This window comes from Melozone crissalis, unplaced genomic scaffold (genome assembly GCF_028551555.1).
Source record: "Melozone crissalis strain CALT ecotype California unplaced genomic scaffold, PUWL_Pcris_2 ptg000063l_1, whole genome shotgun sequence".
Lineage (NCBI taxonomy): Eukaryota > Metazoa > Chordata > Aves > Passeriformes > Passerellidae > Melozone > Melozone crissalis.
The window spans coordinates 81,551-103,625 of record NW_026535841.1 but is presented as its reverse complement, the minus strand read 5'-3'; positions in this window follow the sequence as shown (position 1 = coordinate 103,625).

The following is a 22,075-nucleotide window of genomic DNA, read 5'->3' as shown; positions in this document are numbered from 1 at the left end:
AGGGTGACACAGGGTTTTTCCTGTTGTTCAGACCTGGAAGACTTTGAGGCTTACAAATAGAAGGGGGAGTAATTGCAATGTGCTGTACTGTATTTATAGTGGTCTTTTAATAAGCAATAAAATTACAGATGGACCATTATAGGAAAATAACTTGCTGCAGAAAAAATTCCTCAGGATACCTGGCTATTCTCAAGCTCTACTGCTGCCATTGAGTAGGGAAAGACGAACAACAAGCCATTTCTGAATAACAACAGATTAATGTTGTGCTCTCTTCCTGAGTCTGCTCCCAAAAGATCTGGGATTGACAAAGATAAATGAATTTTAAGAGCTGGTTTTGGTTATTTCAGAGAAAGTTTAAAAGGGAGAAGGGATTGGGGTGATGAAGAGGCTATCATTACCTATCCTTTTCAGTGCTGTCTATTGTTGCAAAAATGAGCAATGTGCCCTGCTGGTGTTTAGATGTTCTGAGTCCCTCAGCTGTGAGTTGGTTGCCGTGCTGTCCTGCTTGGTGCTTGCTGGATGTGCTGGAAAAAAGAGCTTGGGCCCTTGATGAAAACGACCACAAATGAGTTCATTGGGATTTACTGGGCTCAGAGTAAAAGGGATGAAATTCAGGTTTGATCTAGAAAATGCTTCTTCCCTGTCAGGATGGTGAAGTCCTGGCTTCACAGATTGCTCAGAGAAGCCGAGTAAATAAAGTTTCAGAATTCTTCCTTTCTGTCCCATTCCTGTTCCATAAGTTCAGGTTTGCTTTTCAGAGTGCCACCTTCTCAGCTGGTTGCCGTTTGTGTCCTGCTTTCTCTCCTGCCTTCCTTTGTCTGCTCCTTTTCCCTTCCACAGGGTCTGTCTTTACCTGTGGCAGCTTCCAGCCAAAGACCCTCCCCTGATTGTATTTTTTTTCTTCCCCATCCAGGTGCTCAAACAGCCCGGGATGAAGTTCTGGAGGCTGGCAGTGAAATGTCTGGAAGATCTTGCTGCACTTGTGTCTTGGCCCCTTCAGAATTTGGCCTTGAAGGGCAGGAGCATCTTTTCCTTGCTGGCAGCTGGAATTGCAGCCCATGGCAGTGTGTGCCAGAGATGCCACAGGGCAATTGCTGAGGCTGCCAGGGCGCTGCTCCTGCCGTGCCTGCCAGGGGAGCTGTGCAGGGCAGGGTCAGGCTGCAGCAGCTGGCTGGGCTCCCCGAGCAGACAGCAAAGGCGGCTTTGCTGCACAATCTGCAGCTGGGGGCAGAGGGAAGAAGGGCAGGGAGTCCCTGACAGAATGCTGGAATGCTTGTGGCTGGAAGGAACCTGCCCCCCGACCCCAATCGGGCCCAGCCCTGGATGTCCCCTGAGACCCTCCCCAGACCCTCTCCCCAAACCCTTCCAGAGTCCCTGCCCAAAACCTCCAAAACCCTCCCAGGACACCCTCAGCACTCCCCAGAGCTCTCCCCAAACTCCCCCCAGGACCATCCCAACACCCTCAGACCCTCCCAAGACCCTTCTACGACCCCTCCCCAAAACCCCCCCAGACCCTCCCACGACCCACGACCCCCGCCCCCATCCCCCCCCCCCCCCGCCCCCCCCTTCCCCCCGCCGATCCCCTCGCAGGCCCCTCCCGTTCCTGTCCCGAGCCCGGCGGGTCCCGGCGGCGGCGGGGAAGGGGGCGCCGCTTCCGGCTCGCCTCTGATTGGCTGGGGCGGCACGGGGGAGGCGGGCATTGCTGAGGGGAGCCGTGCTGTGATTGGTTGTTTTAGGGACGTGCAGCACGGTGATTGGTTGGTTCGGGGCGGGGCGCGCCGCCGTTCTTGAGAGTCCGCGCGCACGGCAGAGGCAGGAGATTGTGAGGGGAGAGCGGGGCTGAGGTGGGGACGGGGGGAAACTGGGGTGGTTTGGGGCGGGTCTGAGGGGAAATTGGGAATTTTTGGGGGCATCGACGGGAAACATAGGTGTGTGCGATGGGTTTGGAGTGAATGAGGGAGTCTGAGGGGGCTTTGGTTGGTCAGAGGGAGCTTTAGGGAGCTTGGGGGGGAGCTTGAGAGGGTCTGGAGCATTCTCAGGTGGGTTTAGGGGGATCTCAGGAGAATTGGGCGGGTCTGAGGGGATTTTGGGGGATTGTGAAAGGAACTGGGCTGTTGTGAGGGCATCTGGGGGGGGCTGAGGTGGCTCTAGGGGTAATTTTGGGGAGTCTGCAGGGGATTTCATAGGGTTTGGGGGGGATTGAGTGGTCTGAGGGGGATGTGGGGCATTCTGATGGATTTGGGGGGGTTCTCAGATGGGTCTGGGGTGAATTTTGGGGGGAAAGGGGGGGGTCTGAGAGTCCTGGGAAGGTTTTTGGGGTCCAAGGTGGTTCTGGGCCAACACTGGGGGAGCTTTGGGGGGTCTGGGGTTCCTGGAGGGGTCCCGGGGGGTCCCAGGCCCACCCTGAACCGGGGTCTGGGGGTTTCGAGGGGAGGGGGCACAGCAGGGGTTCCCCCCCCTCCCCAGTTTTTGGGGGGTCTCCCATGGTGCCCCCTCCCCAAAAAGCTCCGAGGGACCCCTGAAGTGGCTCCTGTTCCACCGGCCGGTGCCCCCTGATCCAGGACGGCCCCACTGAGCCTGGGGGGCTTCTGGGGGATTTTCAGGTTTTGAGTGGGTTTTTGGGGATTTCAGAGTTGCTTTTTTGGGCTTTGTGGGATTTTTTGGGGAGTTTGGGGGAAATTATTGGGTTTTTGAGGAGAATTATTGGGTTTTGGGATGGCTAGAGGATTTTGGGGGGTTTTGGATTTTGGGTGTTTTGTTGGGGTTGTGGGGTTTTTTTGGATGGGGAGGGGATTTATTGAAATTTTTGGGAGTTTTTTATAATTTTGGTAAGTTCCACTGGGATTTTCGGAGATTCTCTGGGGGTTTTGAGGGTTTTCTTGTAACTTTTGGGGAATTTGTGAGGTATTAGTGGAATTTTAGGGGGGCTTTGTGGCATTCCCTGGGTGTGGGGAAGGGCTGAGAGGCACCAAAATCTCCTTGAAACCCCTGAAAGTCCCAATAAAACCCATTAAATCCCAATTAAGTCTCTCAAAATCTCATTAAAACACCCTAGAATCCTAATAACAGCCCACAAAATCCTTTGAAATCCCAATAACCAAAAAAATCCTAATTAAACTCCACAAATCCCCCAAAAATCTCAAAACCATGAAAAGTCCCACAAAATCTCCCCCAAATCCAAAGAAATCCTGGCAACACCCAAATCATCCCACAAAACCCACCAAAAATCTAAAAACCCTCAAATCCCCAAGGAATCCCACTAAATGCCACCACAATTCCAATAAAATCCCCACAAAATCTCCTAAAAATCCCAATAAAACCCCCAGAATTTCTGAGAATCCCAAAAATCCCAACAAAATCTCAGTAAAACCCCCAAAATTCAAAAAAAGCCACAAAAAATTCAATAAACCCCCAAACACCCCCAGAAAAACTCCCCCTCAAACTGCCAGTAGAATCCCCCAAAATCTAAACCCCCCAAAATCCACTAAACCAGCAGCTCCCAGTCCATCCCAGTATGATTCCAGTCGCTCTCAATGTGATCCCAGTGTAACCCAGTGTGGACTCAGCTGCTCTCACTGTGATCCCAGTGTGATCCCAGTTGCTCCCAGCATAATTCCAGATGTTCCCAGTTCCTCCCATTATGATCCCAGTTTCCCAAAGAATACTCCCAGTCCCTCCCAGCAGGGTCCCAGTTGTGCCCAGTTGCCTCCAGGGTAGATTCAGTTTCCCCAGCATCGTCCCAGTTGCTCCCAGCATGATCCCAGCTGTTCCCAGTGTGGTTCCAGTGCCCCCAGTATGGTTAGAGACAGTCCCAGTTTGTTTTAGTTACCTCAGAATGATCCCAGTCTTGCCCAGTTACTCCCAGTTTCCTCTAGCATAATCCCAGTTTCCATCTGTTGCTCAAAGGGTGGCCCCAGTTGCTCCCAGTATGATCCCAGTTGCCCCAGTTATAGTCTCAGTCCTCTCAGCACGGTTCCAGTTCCTTCCAGCTGTTCCCAGTTGCTCCCAGTGTGTCACATTTTCTTCCCAACATGGCCCAGTAGCTCCCAGTAAGCCCCAGTCAGGTTTCATTCACACCCAGTATAGTCCCAGTATGAGTGTAGCCACTCCAGTATGATCCCAGTCACCTGCAGTCTAATCCCGGTGTCTCCCAGTCACTCCCAGTCTGATGCCAGTGCCCCCAGTGTGATCCCAGTTGCTCCCAGCATGGGCCCAGCGTTTCCCAGTGTGCTTCCATCACTCCCCTATGGTTACAGACACTCCCAGTATGGTCCCAGTTGGACCCAGTTGCCCCTGCTCTAGTCCCAGTCACTCCCCAGATGATCCCAGTCCCCCCAGTATGGTCCCACTCACTCCCAGTTACTCCCAGTGTGGTCCCAGTTCTCCCCAGCATGGTCCCAGTTGTTCCCAGTGTGGTTCCAGTCATTCCAGTATGGTTCCAGACACTCCCAGTATATCCCAGTTGCCCCCAGCATGTCTGTAGTCATTTCCAGGCACTGCCAGTGGCCCCAGTAAGGTGTCAGTTCTGCCAGTATAATCCCCCAGTCATGCCCAGAATATCCCAGTTGCCTCCAGCATGCATCCAGTCCTTCCCAGTTTCTCCAGTTTGCTTGCAGCATCATCCCAGTCTCTCTCAGTTGCTCCCAGTAGCCCAAAGTGTGATCCTAGTTGCTCCCTTTCAACCCCTGTATCATCCCAGTAAGCTCCAGTTTGATCCCATTCACATGCCCGCTCTCCCAGTGTGGTCCCAGTATAATCCCAGTTCCTTCCAGTCTCTCCCAGTATGGTCCCAGCTGCATCCAGCATGGTTCCAGTTGCTTCCTAGATCAACCCAGTCATTCCCAGTATGATGCCATTTGCTCCATGCATGCTCCCAGTTGCTCCCAGTCAGGCCCAGTATGGGGGATGATGTGCAGGGTGTGTTCCCAGTCACTCTCAGACACTCCCAGTATTAGTCCAGTCCCTCCCAGTATGATCCAAAGATGAGCCCAGTGTGTTCCCAGTCCCTGCCAGTATGAACCAGTTGTGCTCCACATGGTTCAAGTTCCTCTTTCACCCTCACTTTTCTTCCAGTTACTCCCAGTATCCCTCAGCGTAACCCAGTTCCCTGCAGCATGTTCCCACTCACTCCCAGTTGCTCCCAGTTGGGTTTTTGGGGGGATGTTTGGAGAATGAAGCAGTCCAAGGCTGAGCGGAAAAGGCCCCTCGGGGGGACATCGGGGGTGCCGGTGGCGGCTGCCGGCAGAGGCAGCCTGGAGGAGCAGAGCCCTGTGTCCCCCAGGAGCCCAAAGTGGGGAGCCCAGAGAGGGGGGAGCGCCGCCATGGGCGGGAGCCTCAAGAGCCTGGAGAGGGGCAAGGGGGACTCCTTGGAGCCGCTGCAGCCCAGAGCAGAGAATGAGGGGAGAAGGGAGCCCGGGAGCCCAAACAGCTGCGACATCCCGGAATGGGGGGAGCGAAGAGCGGGGAGCTTTTGGCATTGCTGGGAGTGCCAGCAGCCTGGGCAGGGTGGGCACCGAGGAGAAGGGGGACCCCCAATCCAAGCATGACCCCAGCAGCTGGGACAGGGGGGAACCCCCGAACACCAGATGGGAGGGACCAGGGACAGGGAACTACTGGGAGGCTTTTTCAGGGCTGAATCTTGGTGTTTGGGAGGTTTTTATATAGCCCAGATGGCCAGTGACTTGTAGAGATGGACTTGGGCAGAGGGACCATTCAAACTCACCGTGCTCATCCCTTGTTTTCCCCAAACCAGGATTTCCCATTTCCAGTCCCTGGGAGGCTGTGAGGAAGAGGAAGATGCCCCGGGACACTGATGCAGGTGAGGAGGAAGTCAGTGCCTCTTTCCTCTCTGTGCTGCTCCATCTCCCAGCCCAGCACGGCCCCAGCTGCAGCACAGCCCTGGGGGGATCTCCTTGCCCTTGCCTGTGGCACAGAGGCAAATTCCACCTTGTCCTTCTCCTTCCTCCCCCAGAGCGGGAGCTGAGCATGGAGAGCAGGGAGGACAAATGCCCACGGCAGGACCTGGTGGAAGAGGCCATTTTGAGCGGCTCCACGGCGCAGGAAGCCAACGGGGAGGAAAAGGCGTGGAGATGCCGCACAAGGAGGGGCTGCAAACGCTGCTGGCAGGGATCTGAGGGGGAAAGAGCTAGCCTGGGCCGGGAAGGCAGCCGGAGACGGAGCCAGAGCTCGGAGCTGGTGCTCCATAAGCAGCTCCATGATGGGGAGAAGCCTCACACGTGTGGGGAGTGTGGGAAGAGCTTCAGGCAGAACTGCGACCTGATTGTGCACCAGAGGACCCACACTGGGGAGAAGCCCTATGAGTGTGGGGAGTGTGGGAAGAGCTTCTGTGGGAGCTCCAACCTGATCAAGCACCAGAGAACCCACACTGGGGAGAAGCCCTACGAGTGTGGGGAGTGTGGGAAGAGCTTCAGCCTGAGCTCCAACCTGATCAAGCACCAGAGAACCCACACTGGAGAGAGGCCCTATGAGTGTGGGGAGTGTGGGAAGCGCTTCAGGTGGAGCTGGACCTGATCAATCACCAGAGGATCCACACTGGAGAACGGCCCTTCGAGTGTGGGGAGTGTGGGAAGAGCTTCTCACAGAGCTCCCACCTGATCTCGCACCAGAGGACCCACACTGGGGAGAGGCCCTATGAGTGTTCCAAGTGTGGGAAGGGGTTTCAGATCAGCTCCCGTCTCATCAGGCACTATCAGAGTCACACAGAGGAGAGGCCCTTCCAATGCCCCGAGTGCGGGAAGGGATTCAGGGACAACTCCCACCTCGTCAGGCACCGGCGCATCCACACTGGGGAGAGGCCCTACGAGTGTCCCCAGTGTTGGAAGAGCTTCTCCAGGGGCTGTCACTTGACCCGACACCAACGGAGGCACTGGTAAGGGAAGCCCTGCGAGTGCCCTGAGTGCGGGAAGAGCTTCGTGCGCTGCTCCAGTTCCATTCCCCACTGGAGGAGGCACTTTGGGCACATCCCTGGTCACTCACATTCCCTGTGATCCATGATGGCAACACACCTGGCTGCTTCTCCTTTTGGTTTTGCATTAAGTTTTTTATCTTCTCCCCCTCTCTGCTGTCTAAAAGCCAAGAGGGATGCATCTGTCACCTCAAATCCCAGTTAAAACAGCTCAGTCTTAGACTCAGAGAACTCAGGCCCACATCAAAAGGGCTTTTTCCCACCTCAAAAAAGCTCTACCTCTTCACAAACCTACTCGATTCCACAGCCACCAGGGTGAGATGGGGTTTGGAGGTGATTTGGAGTAATGGGATCTCAATTAGATTGGTGGGATGGAGATTCTGTGGGTCAGGGTTTGTGGGATGTATTTGATAGCAAATAAAACTCTCAGACTTACTGATTTCTTTCCCGTTCATTTTCAGTCCATTGCAGTTCTGTTTGCAGAGTGCCTCCCTCTCAGCTCATTGTGTTTGTGTCCTCCTTTCTCTCCTGCCTCTCTTTGCCTGCTCTGTTTCTCTCTCAGTGCCTCCCTTAACCCAGGAACCACCAGATACCCTCCTTTGATTTAATTGCCCCAGTGACCACCAAAGACCCTCCCTTGATTTAATTGACCCCTGCCCTGTTTTAATTGACCCCTCTGTCACCCTGTTTTTTTAAGATTTTCTAAGCCTTCTGATGTTGACATTCTTGTAGCGAACTTTCTCACACACTTTCTGTAAATATCTCATTGTTTTGCATTCCTTAATAGAGGAGGAGAAATTGATGGACTGTTGGTTTGTCCAGTGTCGTTGGAGAGGTGGCACTGTCACCTTCCATTCCGCTGTCACTTTTGGAAAACTATAAATGTTGGAGTCAGAAAATAAACTTCACATTTTTACACTTTTGCAAAATTATAAATTATAAATGTTGGAGCCAGAAAATAAAGTTCACATTTTTACACTTTTGCTAAATTATAAATGTGGGACTCAGAAAATAAACTTCACATTTTTTCACTTTTGGAAAACTATAAATTATAAATGTGGGACTCAGAAAATAAACTTCACATTTTGTCTCTTTTGGAAAATTATAAATGTTGGAGTCAGAAAATAAACTTCACATTTTTTCACTTTTGCAAAATTATAAATTATAAATGTTGGAGTCAGAAAATAAACTTCACATTTTTTCACTTTTGGAAAGTTTCTCACACACTTTCTGTAAATAACTCATTGTTTTGCATTCCTTAATAGAGGAGGAGAAATTGATGGACTGTTGGTTTGTCCAGTGTCGTTGGAGAGGTGGCACTGTCACCTTCCAATCCGCTGTCATTTTTGGAAAACTATAAATGTTGGAGTCAGAAAATAAAGTTCACTTTTTTCCTTCACCCTGAGAACAGTGATGTGCGCTTCTGTTCTTCTGTGTCCTATAGTGTCCCGATCCTCGGCTGTTTTTGATGGCCTGGAAAGGCTCAGGATGGCCTTGGGGCAGCCAGCGCTCCAAAGAACAAAAGGAGTCTTCAGGTTTTTCAGTCTTCAGTGTTGTTTATTAATTCTTATCTACAATATTTTCTCCTGGCCCGACAGAGGTCTGCACAGCAAGTCAGCCATGAGAACACTGACTGCCCTCGGGGCGGTCACTTATCTTTATACCCAAAACTACTTCTAAGATATTTTCTCCCCAATACCTTTCACCCTTATTGACAAGTGCACATTCAGTAAGAACCAATCCCAAAGTGCCACCACCACCACAGAAGATGGACGACAAGAAGAAGAAGAAGGACAGGACACGCCCTAATTCCTCCATCTTGTCCCCCTAGAACCCCCCTGTACCGAGATTCTAAAACCTGTGTTTCACACTATAATTAACCTATCCCTTCATGTGATCCTCCCATCCTCATACAGGTGTTGTTTCCCATGCAGGATCAAAGTCCAACCACCAAACACTTCTGGCAACGTTCCAGGACCTCCGAGCCCCCCAAGGGTGGTCTCAGTGACTCTGCACATCAGGGCTGCTGTGCTGAGATCCCACACTCTAGTGACATCTGGTGACTGCCAGAGTGTAGGCTGAGACATGGAGTCCGGATTGCCGGTGAGGTTGTGTTGTCCCCCCTCTTTGGTGCTTTGCCTGCTGTTCTGGTGGTGATGGCAGCCTCTGCGAGTTTCGAGGAGGATTCCCTTGTTTTGGACCCCTTGAGGGGGGTCCTGGAGTGGAAACAGGTTTCTTTCCTGGGATGATTTTGAGAGATTGTTTCTGTGCGCCTGAGAGCGAGGGCTCTTTTTGGACCCTGCGAAGGTGTTCTCCAGGGAGGCGCGGTCTCTCGTGGGGGTCCGCTGCATGGAGGCTCTCTTTGATGATTGCACTGTTGTTTTGCAGAGAAAAGAAGAAACCTCACAACGTTATAAAAGTTGTAAAGCCCGGTATGCCTTTATTACGACGCGCGCCGGACGCAAGCCCCCAAAAAGGCATGCGTGCCTCTGAAGACCTCAGGTCTCCTTTTATCCCCCTTCCAAATGCATATGCATGCAGTTTCGCAATAAGTTCATACATATTTATTCCGCGTGACATTTAGCACCAGTTCTTCTTTATCAAAGGAATTTCTAGGTCGGGGGCAAATCGACCTTGTGGTCATTTCTGTTTTTCTTTCTCTTTCTCCTTGTTGTCTCTGGAATGCGGCTTTTCCTTCAGCTTTGGCCTCACAGACTTTTCACCTCTCTTAGACACTTCACCTAATTCAGAATGGATCTCTACTCTGTCTCACTGCAGACGTGGGATCGCTGCTGGTGCAGTGGAAAAAGTGTGAGGAGCTTTGACGGGGGTCTGGTTCTTGTGCCCCTCGGAGTTCCCAGTGGAGCCCTTCTGTCTCAGATGTGGACGAGGGGGAGTTTGAGTTTCTGTGCGATGTGGAGCTCTCTCCCCCGCCCCAGGACGGTGTGCTGGGGGACAGATCCAGCTGGGGGATGGTGATGGTTCCCCCGGGGTGGATTTGGCTGTGCCAGGCTCCCTTGTGCCGCTCTGCAGTGATGCGGCTCCGCGGGCTGCACCTCTCTGGGCACCCCACCCCTCCTCCACGTCGGGGACAGGGCCCCGCCCCGGTCTCGTCCTGTCACAGACATCTTTTCATTAAAATCCTTTTGTTAGGATTTTTCCTGCTGAAGCTGAGAAGTTTCAGCAACAAAGCGTAAACAATGGTTATCTGCTGCTGTGGAATGCAGCAGGTGGATCTGCGATTGGTCTCCTGTGGGTGTTTGGATTTACTCACCACTCACGGCAGAGCTGCTCTCGCTCTCTGCTGAGACACAGATCTTTATTATTCATTCCTTTCGATTCTATTCTTAGCCTAGCATTCTGAGGAACATTTTCCTTTCTATTTCTTTTTAGTACAGTTATAATGTAGTATATATACATAATAAAATAATAAATCAAGCCTTCTGATCATGGAGTCAGCATTCTTGTCTCTCTCTCATCCTGAGAACCCCTGTGACCACGGTCACATCGTCCCAGCCCGCACTGGGTTTGCAGGCCATGCTGGCCCCTGTGCCCACCAAGGTGCCCCCTGCCAGGGCTGCGGCACGACAGGGCGCTGAGGTATGTCACAGACATTTTTTCATAGAAATCCTTTCTTTGGGACTTGTGCATCTTCTGGGAAGCTGAGGGCTCCGAAAGAGAATGTAAACAATGATTATCAGCTGCTGTGAAATGCAATAGGGTGCACCTGTGATTGGTTCATGTTCCATGTGTACAAATAAGGGCCAATCACAGGGCAAGCTCTCTGGAACACAGTGACAGAGAACTCTCTTGTTTTTAGATTCTTGTCTATTCTATTCTTATCTTAGCAGCCTCTGCAACTTCCCTCCTTATTCTTTTTAGTATAGTTATAATGTATTATATATCATATATCAATAAATCCAGCCTTCTGATCATGAAACAAGATTCTCATCCTTCTCTCACCCGGGAGACCTCATCAGGGCGCGGTAATAGAGGTATTTACCTTTAGCGCGAATGCCAACACGGCCAGTGGGAGGCCGGTGGGTTCCCGGGGCCGTGACACCTCCTCGTCGAATTTGTGGATGCTTCCCTCGTGCCAGGTGACCGTGTGTCTGAGGAACCCCGTGCGTTTCTGGCGAGAAGTCAAAACCAAGACCAACAGGATGAATGAGCCTGTCTGTTCATGGTATCTGCCGGGTTGCAGAGTGGGCTCCTCTGGCTCTGCCGTGTGGAGAGTTTTGTCAAAGAGTGGCTTGAGGGGAAAGGACACAGCCGAATTAATTTGGTAAAGATGTCCTAACTAGGGCAGAGGCCTTTTTGCAGGCAGGGTGTCTGTTGGGAATTTAGCTGACTAGAGAATGGAAAAGTACAAGACTGTGGCTAATTCCAAATCTTGCACCTGCAAAGATAACGTGTCCTTGGGCCTAGCAGAGTATGATAAAGAAATGGACAGCGAGATGTGAGACGTAGAGAACGTAGGCCCAAAGGAATGTGGATGAGTTAATGGTATAGTTTAACCAATAGATTGCTTGGCTTACAGAATATTCATGAGCTTATTCTTTGCTGTATAAGTGTTTGATGCTTTCTTTAAGAAACTGGACCTGTGATGAACCATCTGGTGTCCTGGTCTCCTTCTTACGACACATGGTGACCCTGAATGCTGACCCCTTGTCTCGACTAAAAGAAAAAGGGGGAGAGAATGTCCCACGGTCAAGGAAGTTGGAGCTGGGTCCTGTTCGCAGCCGGGACGGTGCCGGAATTTTGAAGCACCCTTGGGGTTCACATCGGTGACTCAAGCCATTCATGTGCTGCCGGAGCCTGGAAAGCTGCAAGAGCGCTCACGAAAAAAAACGGTATGGATAGGCAAGCAGCATACGAACTCTTCGCCGCGTATTTAGAAAGGTGAGGGGTAAAGGGGATAGATTTAAAAAAGGAACTCCCAGGGTTGCTAGCCTACGGTTATGCTAAGGGTGTTGTCCTTAACCCACATACAGTTCATGAACTCGCTGAATGGAGAAAGTTTGGGGATATACTGTGGGAGGCAGTGTTAGAAGATGATAAAACAGCAACGAAATTGGGCAAGCTATGGCAGATAGTACACAACGCACTACTTCAACATGTCTCTGAGCGTAAGGCGGCATAAAGGGTGACAGAAGCTCATAAGAAAAATATAGGGTATGGTCGCGAGGACGATCCTCTCGTGCCTTCGATAAACAAGGTGTTAATACTGATGGGTTCACAGCAGTGTGGTATGGAGGCTCCTGTTACAGGCACGGGGGGGCCGTCTGCACCTCCTCTGTCGGAGGAGGAGGATGAGCACGAGCTGGAGGATAGAGGAGAGCGCAGACAAAGCCCGCTGCCCCCCCGCAGAGAGAGCGAGCTAAGCCCGCCGCCCCCCCACAGGGAATGCGGGCTAAGCCTGCTGCCCCCCCGCAGGGAACGCGAGCTGAGCTTGCTGCCTCCCCGCAGAGAGTGCGAGCCGAGCCTGCCACCTCCCCCACCTGAATGGCCTGCGCAGAGGCGGAAACAGCGCAAAATTCTCCGAGAGTCAGATCCTATCCCAGGGGCACTCAGTGATCCATGGTGGGAGATGGCTAAGCAAAGGAGAGAGGCTTGGGCTGCTCTGGCAAAAGAGGCAATGCAAATGGGGGATCATGAGGCAATGGAGGCCGCTTCTGCTCTTGCCTGTCCGGTTACATACACACCACAGTATGATGCTCAGGGGAACCACACACAGAATCTGGCGGAGTACACTCCTTTAGACTGGAAGTTGTTATCCCAGTTGCGGTCCACGGTTAGTCAGTTCGGGGTGAAAAGCGAACCTGTTAGGCAGATGCTAGATTACCTCTTTAATACGCAAATTTTGTGCCCGAATGATTTGAGGGGAATAGTGCAGCTAATATTTACTCAGCATCAACAGTTGTTGTTTAATGCGCATTGGCACGCTTTGGTTAATGAGTCGGTTGCGACACAGCGAGCTCAGGGGGACCCATTGCATGGAGTGACAATGGATGAGCTCATGGGCTTGGGGGCATACTTGCGCTTGGAGGCACAGTTGATATCAGGAGCAGATAAGCTTAGAGAAGCCATGCGGTTTGTATGTGCAGCAATAGAAAGGGTTAAAGAGCCAGGAGGGCTGCCGGCGTACATGGGCATAAAACAAGGCAGAGAGGAATCGTTTGGGAGTTTTATTGACAAAGCAGCTGCGGCTATAGACCGGCCTGGCATTGCAGAATACATGAAGGGGGCACTATTGAAGCAGCGAGCCTTACAGAATAGCAATCCGGCCATGCAATGGGTGCTAGCCACTCTGGGAGCAAACTGGACCATTGAGGAAGCGCTAGAGCGAATGGCGTTACAGCCAGCAGCCTCACAAGCATTCTTAGTAGATGCAATAAAGGAATTAGGAGTAGGGCTGCAAAAACAAGCAGAATTCACTCAAAATCAGGTGTTAGCCGCTCTTGCTCCTCTCTGAAACGGCTCAATGGCAGTCATGCAGGGAGGCTCGAGAACATACCCCAAATGTTACCGATGCGGCAGTGGGGGACACATGCGCCGAGAATGCACAGCGACTGGCTTGTGGTGCCAAAACTGCCAATCCAGCTCCCACAACACCTCGGCTTGCCAGCGCCGATCGGGAAACAGGCGGCGGAGCGCAATTGCCGGCCGTGCCCAGACACAAGTTGCCGCCGTGACATCAGCGCCACCTCCTGTCTGCAGCCAGCAACAGCAGGGAGCCTCGACTTGGACATATCGGCAGCAGTAGATGTCACGTTAATGACGAACTGGCCTGAAAGGATACCAACTGGAGTAAACAGTCCTCTCTTGCTACAAGGGCAAAAATGTGGAGCCTTATTGCTGGGACGCTCCTCAACATCCATGCTGGGACTATTTGTGTTACCTGGGGTCATGGATGCGGACTATACCGGAGAAATACAAATCATGGCTTACACCCCTTATCCCCTGATAAAGATAACCAGAGGACAACGCATACCACAATCTGTGGTACCACTACCACAGATGACATCAGGTATTCCATCGTTTACTGGACAGAAGCAGGATGGAAAGGGTTTTGGCTCTACCGGTGTTACACTCCTGACTGTAGATCTTCAAGAGAGGCCAAAACAAAGAGTTGAAATTACCCATGGACATCAGAGCATAACCCTTTATGGATTATTGGATATGGGAGCAGACACCAGCATTATATCCCCAGAAGCATGGCCACAGCATTGGCCCCTGCTCCCATCAACAAACATGCTCACGGGAGTAGGAGGACTTACTTTGGCAAGCAAAACACCACCTCTGTCAGTGCGCATTGATGGGCAACAAGTGTCTGTTGTGTTTTCAGTCGTTCAGTTGCCCCCTACAGTCTCTTGCCTGATTGGCAGGGATGTTTTAACACAGCTGGGGGTGGTGTTGACCAATCACCACCCTTTGGGGTAATTGCCATTGCTTGGACTTTCCCCATTCCACTCACCTGGAAAACAGATACACCGGTGATGGTTAAGCAATGGCCCTTGAAAGGGGAGAGTCTTATGCATGCCCATGAATTGGTAAAGGAACAATACGAGCAAGGACATTTACGACTCTCAACGAGTCCGTGGAACACGCTCATCTTTGTGATCAAGAAGAAGTCAGGGAAATACCGCCTGGTACATGATCTACGAGTTGTGAATAACCAGATGGAACCAATGGGGGCCTTGCAGCCTGGTCTCCCGAATCCAGCCCTGATCCCTCAAGATTGGCCACTTTTAATCATCGATTTAAAGGATTGTTTTTTCACTAGTGGACTGCATCCCGATGACATGAAGAGGTTTGCCTTTACCCTACCAGCAATAAATCGTGGGGAACCAGACAAAAGATTTGAATGGACAACACTTCCGCAGGGCATGCGGAACTCCCCCACGTTGTGCCAGCTTTACGTTGACGCTGCATTACAGCCATTACGTCAGCAGTGGCCAGCTACCATAATATATCATTACATGGATGATATTTTGTTTGCACAGCAACAGCCATTTTCCCCTTTACAGGTTGACAGCATCAGAGACATTCTTGCAGCATCTTCACTTGTTATTGCCACAGAGAAAATTCAGACCACAAAACCATGGAAGTATTTGGGATGGACTTTAATGGACCAAACAGTGGTACCCCAAAAATTAGAACTGCACTTGGACATTAAGACTTTACATGATGCTCAAAAGTTGCTAGGAGACTTACAGTGGCTAAAACCCATTGTGGGAGTACCAAATCACTTGTTGGAGACCCTACAACGCTTGTTAAAGGGCACTGACCCCACTACCCCTGTATGCCTCACGAAGGAACAGCATACCGCCCTACAGCAAATCAGTAATTGTGTACAAGGATATGTGTCCCATCGACAGCTAGATTGCCCTATTGACCTCACCATTTGGAATAGTCCTTGTCACCTGCTTGGCGCTCTCTCCCAATATGAGAATAAAATGAGGGAGATACGGGTATTGGAATTGCTGTCACCACCATTACAACATAAAAGAACAATATTTTCAAAAATTGAACAATTGGCTGCGTTGATTAAAAAAGGCCGTCTCAGAATTACTGAAGCGGACGGTCGAGAACCTGCCACCATTAGGCTACCCATGGAAAAAGAGACGCTGGACTGGTACCTGGTTAATTCAGTGGACTTACAGGAAGCATTATTGACATCATCTGCAAAGGTGGAGACAAGCAAGTTAGTGCCCAGGGTCCTGCAATGGATGACAGAATGGAACTGGATCACTCGGCCACTGAGAAGAGAGCGACCCATAGAAGGAGCCATCACAGCCTTTAGAGACGCAGGGAAGAAATCAAGACGTGCTGCTGTTACTTGGCAGGAAAAAGGACAATGGAAGCAACAACTTCTTGCAGCAGACCCTGCAGACAGCCTACAAACCTTAGAATTGTTAGCAGTAGTATGGGCAATGTCCAACCTGCATGAGCCCTTGAATGTGGTCACAGACTCTATGTATGTCGCAGGAGTAGCCAGACGTATAGAAGGAGCAGCAATTAAAGAAGTGAATAACAAACGGCTGTATGAGTTACTGGTTCAATTAAGGAAAGCTCTCCGGGATAGAAGTGCAGTGTACTCTCTAATCCATATCAGGAGCCACAAGTGGTCCGAGGGCCTAGGAGAAGGGAATGACCGTGCCGATAAATTGGTCACCTTACCCATTGATAACTCTTGTCCTGTTGATAAGCATACCTTAGCAAGAGAAGCCCATAGCAGATATCATCAAAATGCAAAAGGGTTGGCGAGGAACTTTGATTTGGGCTTATCAGAAGCCAAGGCCATTGTCAGGGCTTGTCCAATATGCAGCTATCATAATGGGGGAATAGGTTTGGGCTGCGGAGTTAATCCTCGAGGTTTAGAAATGAATGAGAAATGGTAAATGGATGTCACACATGTAGCTAGGTTTGGTAGGCTCAAATATGTGCATGTTACTATAGATACATATAGCCACTACATATGGGCTACAGCTCAGGGAGGAGAGAAAGCGATACATGTGATCAGGCACTTATTGAGCTGCTTTGCTGTCATTGGAGTCCCAAAAGGTATCAAAACGGATAATGGTCCGGCTTACACAAGTGCTAGGGTCCGAAAGTTTTTGGACGAATGGTCTGTCAAGCATGTGACAGGTATTCCACATTCCCCCACAGGACAGGCGATAGTAGAAAGAGCAAATGGTACCCTCAAACAATATATTGACAAACACCAGGATTTAAAGGACCCACAAGCATGCCTGACTAAGGTTTTGTATGTGATCAATCATTTATGTGTCTTTGGGGAGGACGATGCCCCCCCTGCAGTTAAACATCACCCGAGATCAAGTCAGGAAACTATTAAGGAAACAGAGGCCTGGGTGAATTATAAGAACCCAAGTACAGGGATATGGGAAAAACCCGCAAAAGTGTTATATTGGGGCCGGGGATATCTTTGTGTTTCCTCACCAACAGGGCCTCTGTGGGTACCTGCCAAGTGGACTAAACCTGTCTTTAATGCAGCATCTGGTGAACAACCTTACGGAGGGGGACAAGGAGCGCCTGAAGAAGAAGCTGCCGCTGATCTTACAACCCTTATTGCTGCAAATGAAGGGACACTCGAAAGCAGTGGACAGAGCAGTGACACGCCGCTACTGGACGGCCAGGGAGCTGATTGACACAGTTGAAGCACTATCAACCTTCCACATAAAAGGACCAGCGAGGGAATGCTGCCTTGAGTGTCGCAGCCCCTGTTGTGCTGCGTGGGTAGCTTTATATTGTGGGGGTTGTGGTAGAACCTTTTGGTTAGAACAGTCCGGGATCTGGGGTTTATGGTGTAACACCTGTAAGCATGAATACACATGGGGGGAAGACTGGCAAAGGGAAGTAAGGAGACAGACGGGGCTAGATACGGCTCTAGCTTTAAATCTTTATGAGTCTCCTGAGCAGAAAATCTTGGCCTACTACCGGTGCGAGGTACAGTGTATTGTGAAAAGAGTTAAGGCTCAAAGTAAGTCATAGATAGCTTCTGCCAGGTGTAGAAAATTGGTGCCTTTAACACAGCATTCTGTAGTAGGACCCATTAAAGGAGATCCTGACAAGGCATTGGACTCCTGCATTGAGAGACTTCGGGAATTTGGATTGCAAAAGTTAGGATCGGTGAGGTTAAAGACAGATAAGAAAAAAAGAGCGAGAAAGAAACCAGAAAAATGAGGCTTATTTTTGTTATACTGCTCAGTGCTGTGACGGATGGGGCAGTAGAAGTAACGCGCTTTAATCAGCCAAGAGATAACATATGGATAACGCTTGCTAATCAAACTAACCAATCTTCGCTTTGTCTTAGCCTTGGGGGGGTTACTAATCCATTTCGAACATGCTTGGTGGGTCTTCCAGTGTGGTCTCCTCGGGAATTTTGCAGTCTGATCAATAATCAAACTCTATGCATGAGCAATATGACAAACATTAAACCACCCATGCCAGGTTACACTGCAGGTCAAAGTGATGGTTACCACCAATGCTTAATAATCTTATCGCTTAATACTACCCTGCATTCTCCTCCAGAGGAATTAGATCTCTTTGGCAGTGCAAACGCCAGTATAACTAACACCTCAAATGGCGGATGGTTCAGTTTTGAGCCCTTAGATCCACAGAATTTATATCGGCCTAGAGACGTATGGGCTACCCTGGATTCATCCCTCAGTTTGGATACAGTATCCAAACAGGTTTATAGCCAATGTAAAGGCACTAACTAATTAGGGCACCGAGGAAATTACCCGCAGGGATATTTCTAATCTGTGGAGACAGAGCTTGGAATGGTATACCAGTCAGACCACAGGGTGGACCTTGCTATTTGGGGAAATTGTCATTGTTTCACCCCAGTGTGTCTTCATTAATGCAACTCAGTCAAAATTCAAGCAGGAGGAGACGCAGCCTGCATAACTTGGACTGCAGCCGGATAGGAGGCCCACGGTTTTGGAGTGAGTTTAAACAAGTGGTAGTCTCAACTATCTTGCCAGGAGGAGCTGCAAATAAAGCTATGAACTTAGCAAAGCAGTTGGGATGCTGGGCCAAGGATGAGCTAGACAAGACGTCACAAATTTTAGATGTGCTAACTGCAGATGTGCAAAGTGGTAATCATGCTGTTTTGCAAAATAGAGCTGCTATAGATTTTTTGCTTTTAGCACAAGGTCATGGATGTGAAGAGTTTGAGGGAATGTGTTGCATGAATTTGTCTGATCACTCTGTGTCTATTCATGTGAAGATAAAAGAATTACAGCAGGGACTACAATCTCAAAGAAGAAGAGGGTTTAGGAATTGAAGAATGGCTTAAAAGCTTAGGACTTGGACTGTGGCTGAGAAACCTTGTGATATATGCTATAGGGTTACTGGGTGTGATTTTGCTGCTTTTGCTTATTTTGCCTTGTATTTTTAATTGTATTCAAAATATGGTTAGCCGAATGATAGAAAGAACCTGGCAGACTAGCCTCCTTGCCCAAGAACAAAACGGGAGAAGTGTGGAGAGTTTTGTCAAAGAGTGGCTTGAGGAGAGAGGACACAGCCAAATTAATTTGGTAAAGATGTCCTAACTGGAGCAGAGTCCTTTTTGCAGCCAGGGTGTCTGTTGAGAATGTAGCAGACTAGAGAATGGAAAAGTACAAGACCGTGGTTAATTCCAAATCTTGCACCTGCAAAGATAACGTGTCCTTGGGCCTAGTGGAGTATGATAAAGAAATGGACAGCGAGATGTGAGAAGTAGAGAACGTAGGCCCAAAGGAATGTGGATGAGTTAATGGTATAGTTTAACCAATAGATTGCTTGGCTTACAGAATATTCATGAGCTTATTATTTGCTGTGTAAGTGTTTGATGCTTTCTTTAAGAAACTGGACCTGTGATGAACCATCTGGTGTCCTGGTCTCCTTCCTACGACAATTAGTCCCTGGAGAGGCTTTGTCAGTGACAGCTCTCAGTGGGGCTCATTAATGCTTCAGGGTACTTCAGTTATTTTAAGGTATTTGGCGTTTCCCTTTTGATACAGAATCTATGAGAAACATTGCACAGTCACAGCTTCCAATTATCTGCTTTAATTAGTCCCTTGAGAGCCTTTATCAGTAATGACACCCAGTGGGCCATTAATGCTTCAAGGTACTTCACTTATTTTAAGGTACTTGGTGTTTCTCTCTTGATACAGACTCTATGAGAGGTTTTTGCAATCATGGCCCCAACTATCTGCTTTAATAAGTCCCTCGAGAGCTTTGTACATACACTCAGTGGGGCTCATTAATGCTTTGAGATACTGAAGGTTTTTGAGGTACTTTGGATGTTCCTTTCCACTCTGAATATCTGAGAAGTGTTTTTTCCAATTCTGGCCTCCAATTCTCTCCTCTGAGGAGTCCATGAGGAGCCTGTGTTTGGGATGGACCTCAGTCGGACCCATTCATGCTTTGAGACACTTTGAGCTTTTTCTCTGACTTTGACTCCTGGAAAGGTTTGTGCAATCTAAGGCCCTGAGTTTCCAGGGCTCATCTCCAAATGCACCACAGGGCTCATTAGGATCAAGCAAGTCCTGACAAACCATGGCTCTGCCTTGATTTCTCTCGGCTCTGGAGCAATTCATTAGGTGGATTTCCTTTTACAGTTGTGGAGAAATATTTTAAAGAGCTTCTAAGAAATATGTATTCCTATCATAAAGGGTGTCTTATCACGAGGTGATTGCAGCATTCTGTGATTGATATTGATCCAGCGGCTCTCCTAAGGAGGTCTGGCCAGATCAGAAAAGTTGTACCTTGGAGCTGACCCAGTGTGGACAACCTTGCCCCACATTCCCCAACTCTGAGAAACTATTTTCACTTTCAAAAATATAAATGATTTATTAAGACCTTATCAAAATACAACAGAAGGATCTTGATTTTCATATCTGTTAAAATACAACCAAAGACTGAATGAAGAAAAGAATACAGTGCCTGGACCAAAGAATTCAGTCACCATGTGCTCATCTACAAAATGGATGTTCTGTCTTTTATACCTCTAGCCCCTCCCAAAGTCTTGTCAATTGATTCCTTGTTCACTGTCCAGTGGTGGACATCACTGTCTAACACCTTGATTGGAGGTCAGGTGCTGCCATAGTAACAAGCCAACCCTCCCACATGCCCCAACTACTGAGGCCATCCTGTGATAACAATGAAGGGGGAGGGGAAGGATAACTATACATCTACAAAACTTCTTTTGACATATATTTAATATTGACCCCTTAATTGTAAGAGTCCACCATACGATTACTCATCTATAACACTATTCCCTTTTCTTTTTCTCTCAGTCATTTTGCTTGAACAATTAAGAAAAAAATTTCTCTCTCATTTGAATGAGTCATACCAGCATCTGTTGATGTGGTCAAGGACAGTGGGAACAGGAGAAAAAAATCTCAGGTTTTCCCTAGACACACTTATCTGGAATGGACAAAAAGGCATCACAGAGGTCCAGTATGGCTTTGACTCCCATTTACCGTGACTTTGTGGCTGCCACCCATAATCAGTGTATCTTAGGGGTGAGTACAGAGGCCAACTCGGTCCTGCCCTCCAGTCCCTGTTGAATTAAAAGATAACTGAGGAATGATAGAGGTCTGGAATGGCCTTTTGTCCCCACCTTACCATGCCAACAGGGTTGCTACCCACAGCAGGGTTATGGAGCCTTCTTGGTAGTGAACAAAGGGGCCAACCCGGTCTTGCACTCCTTCCTTTGTCGTATTTTCCTGAAGAAGCTGTCCCATTACCTTTTACTGTCTCTGTGTACTTCTCCTCAACAGATGCTGGTAATTCTCACTCATGAAAACAGGAAGAGTTCTCAAGCTGGTTGGTGGAAGCTTGACTCTATTTTTTGGGCATCTTGGTGTTTTTCTGGTTGTCTCTCAGTCTCTGCTTGAGAGTCAATCTTGTTTCACCTGACTTGGATGTTATAGTCCACTCTTTAAGTTCTCCTGCTGGGCCTTTGTTGGCATGACTCCATCCCCGCTCTGCAGTTCGCACGGCCGATTCGGTGGTGAGCAGTACCTGAAAGGGACCTTCCCACTGAGGAGTTAGAGGCTGATCTCTCCATGGCTTGATCATCACCCAATTCTTGGGATTAATATTATGGATTCTGAAATCCAGGGTGGTAGTTTGAGAATTGCCCCTTTATGTCTTAGCCCTTCTAATGTTTGTGCTATAGACCTCACTTATTTCTTGGCATTGGTTTCCTCTTCCTCATAGGTGGCAATGTTCTGGGGTAAGGTCAGGAAGGGTAACCCAAACATCATTTCATAGGGCGACAGCCCCAGATCTGACTGAGGTTGCGTTCTAATTCTTAATAAGGCCAAAGGGAGACATTTTACCCATGACATTAAGGTTTCAATCATTAGCTTAACTAGAGCTCTTTTAAGAGTTTGATTCATTCTCTCAACCCAACAAGAACTCTGTGGATGCCATGGAGTGTGTAATTCTCATTTTACTCCCAAGGCCTGAACAGCTTTCTTCAATATCTTCAATGTGATATGAGTTCCCTGGTCTGAATCAATCCTGTTTACCATCCCATATTGGGGAATGATTGATTCTAGAATTGTTTTTTTCACAACATTTGCATTGGCTTTCACAGTGGGTACCACCTCTATCCAATGAGCCACATGA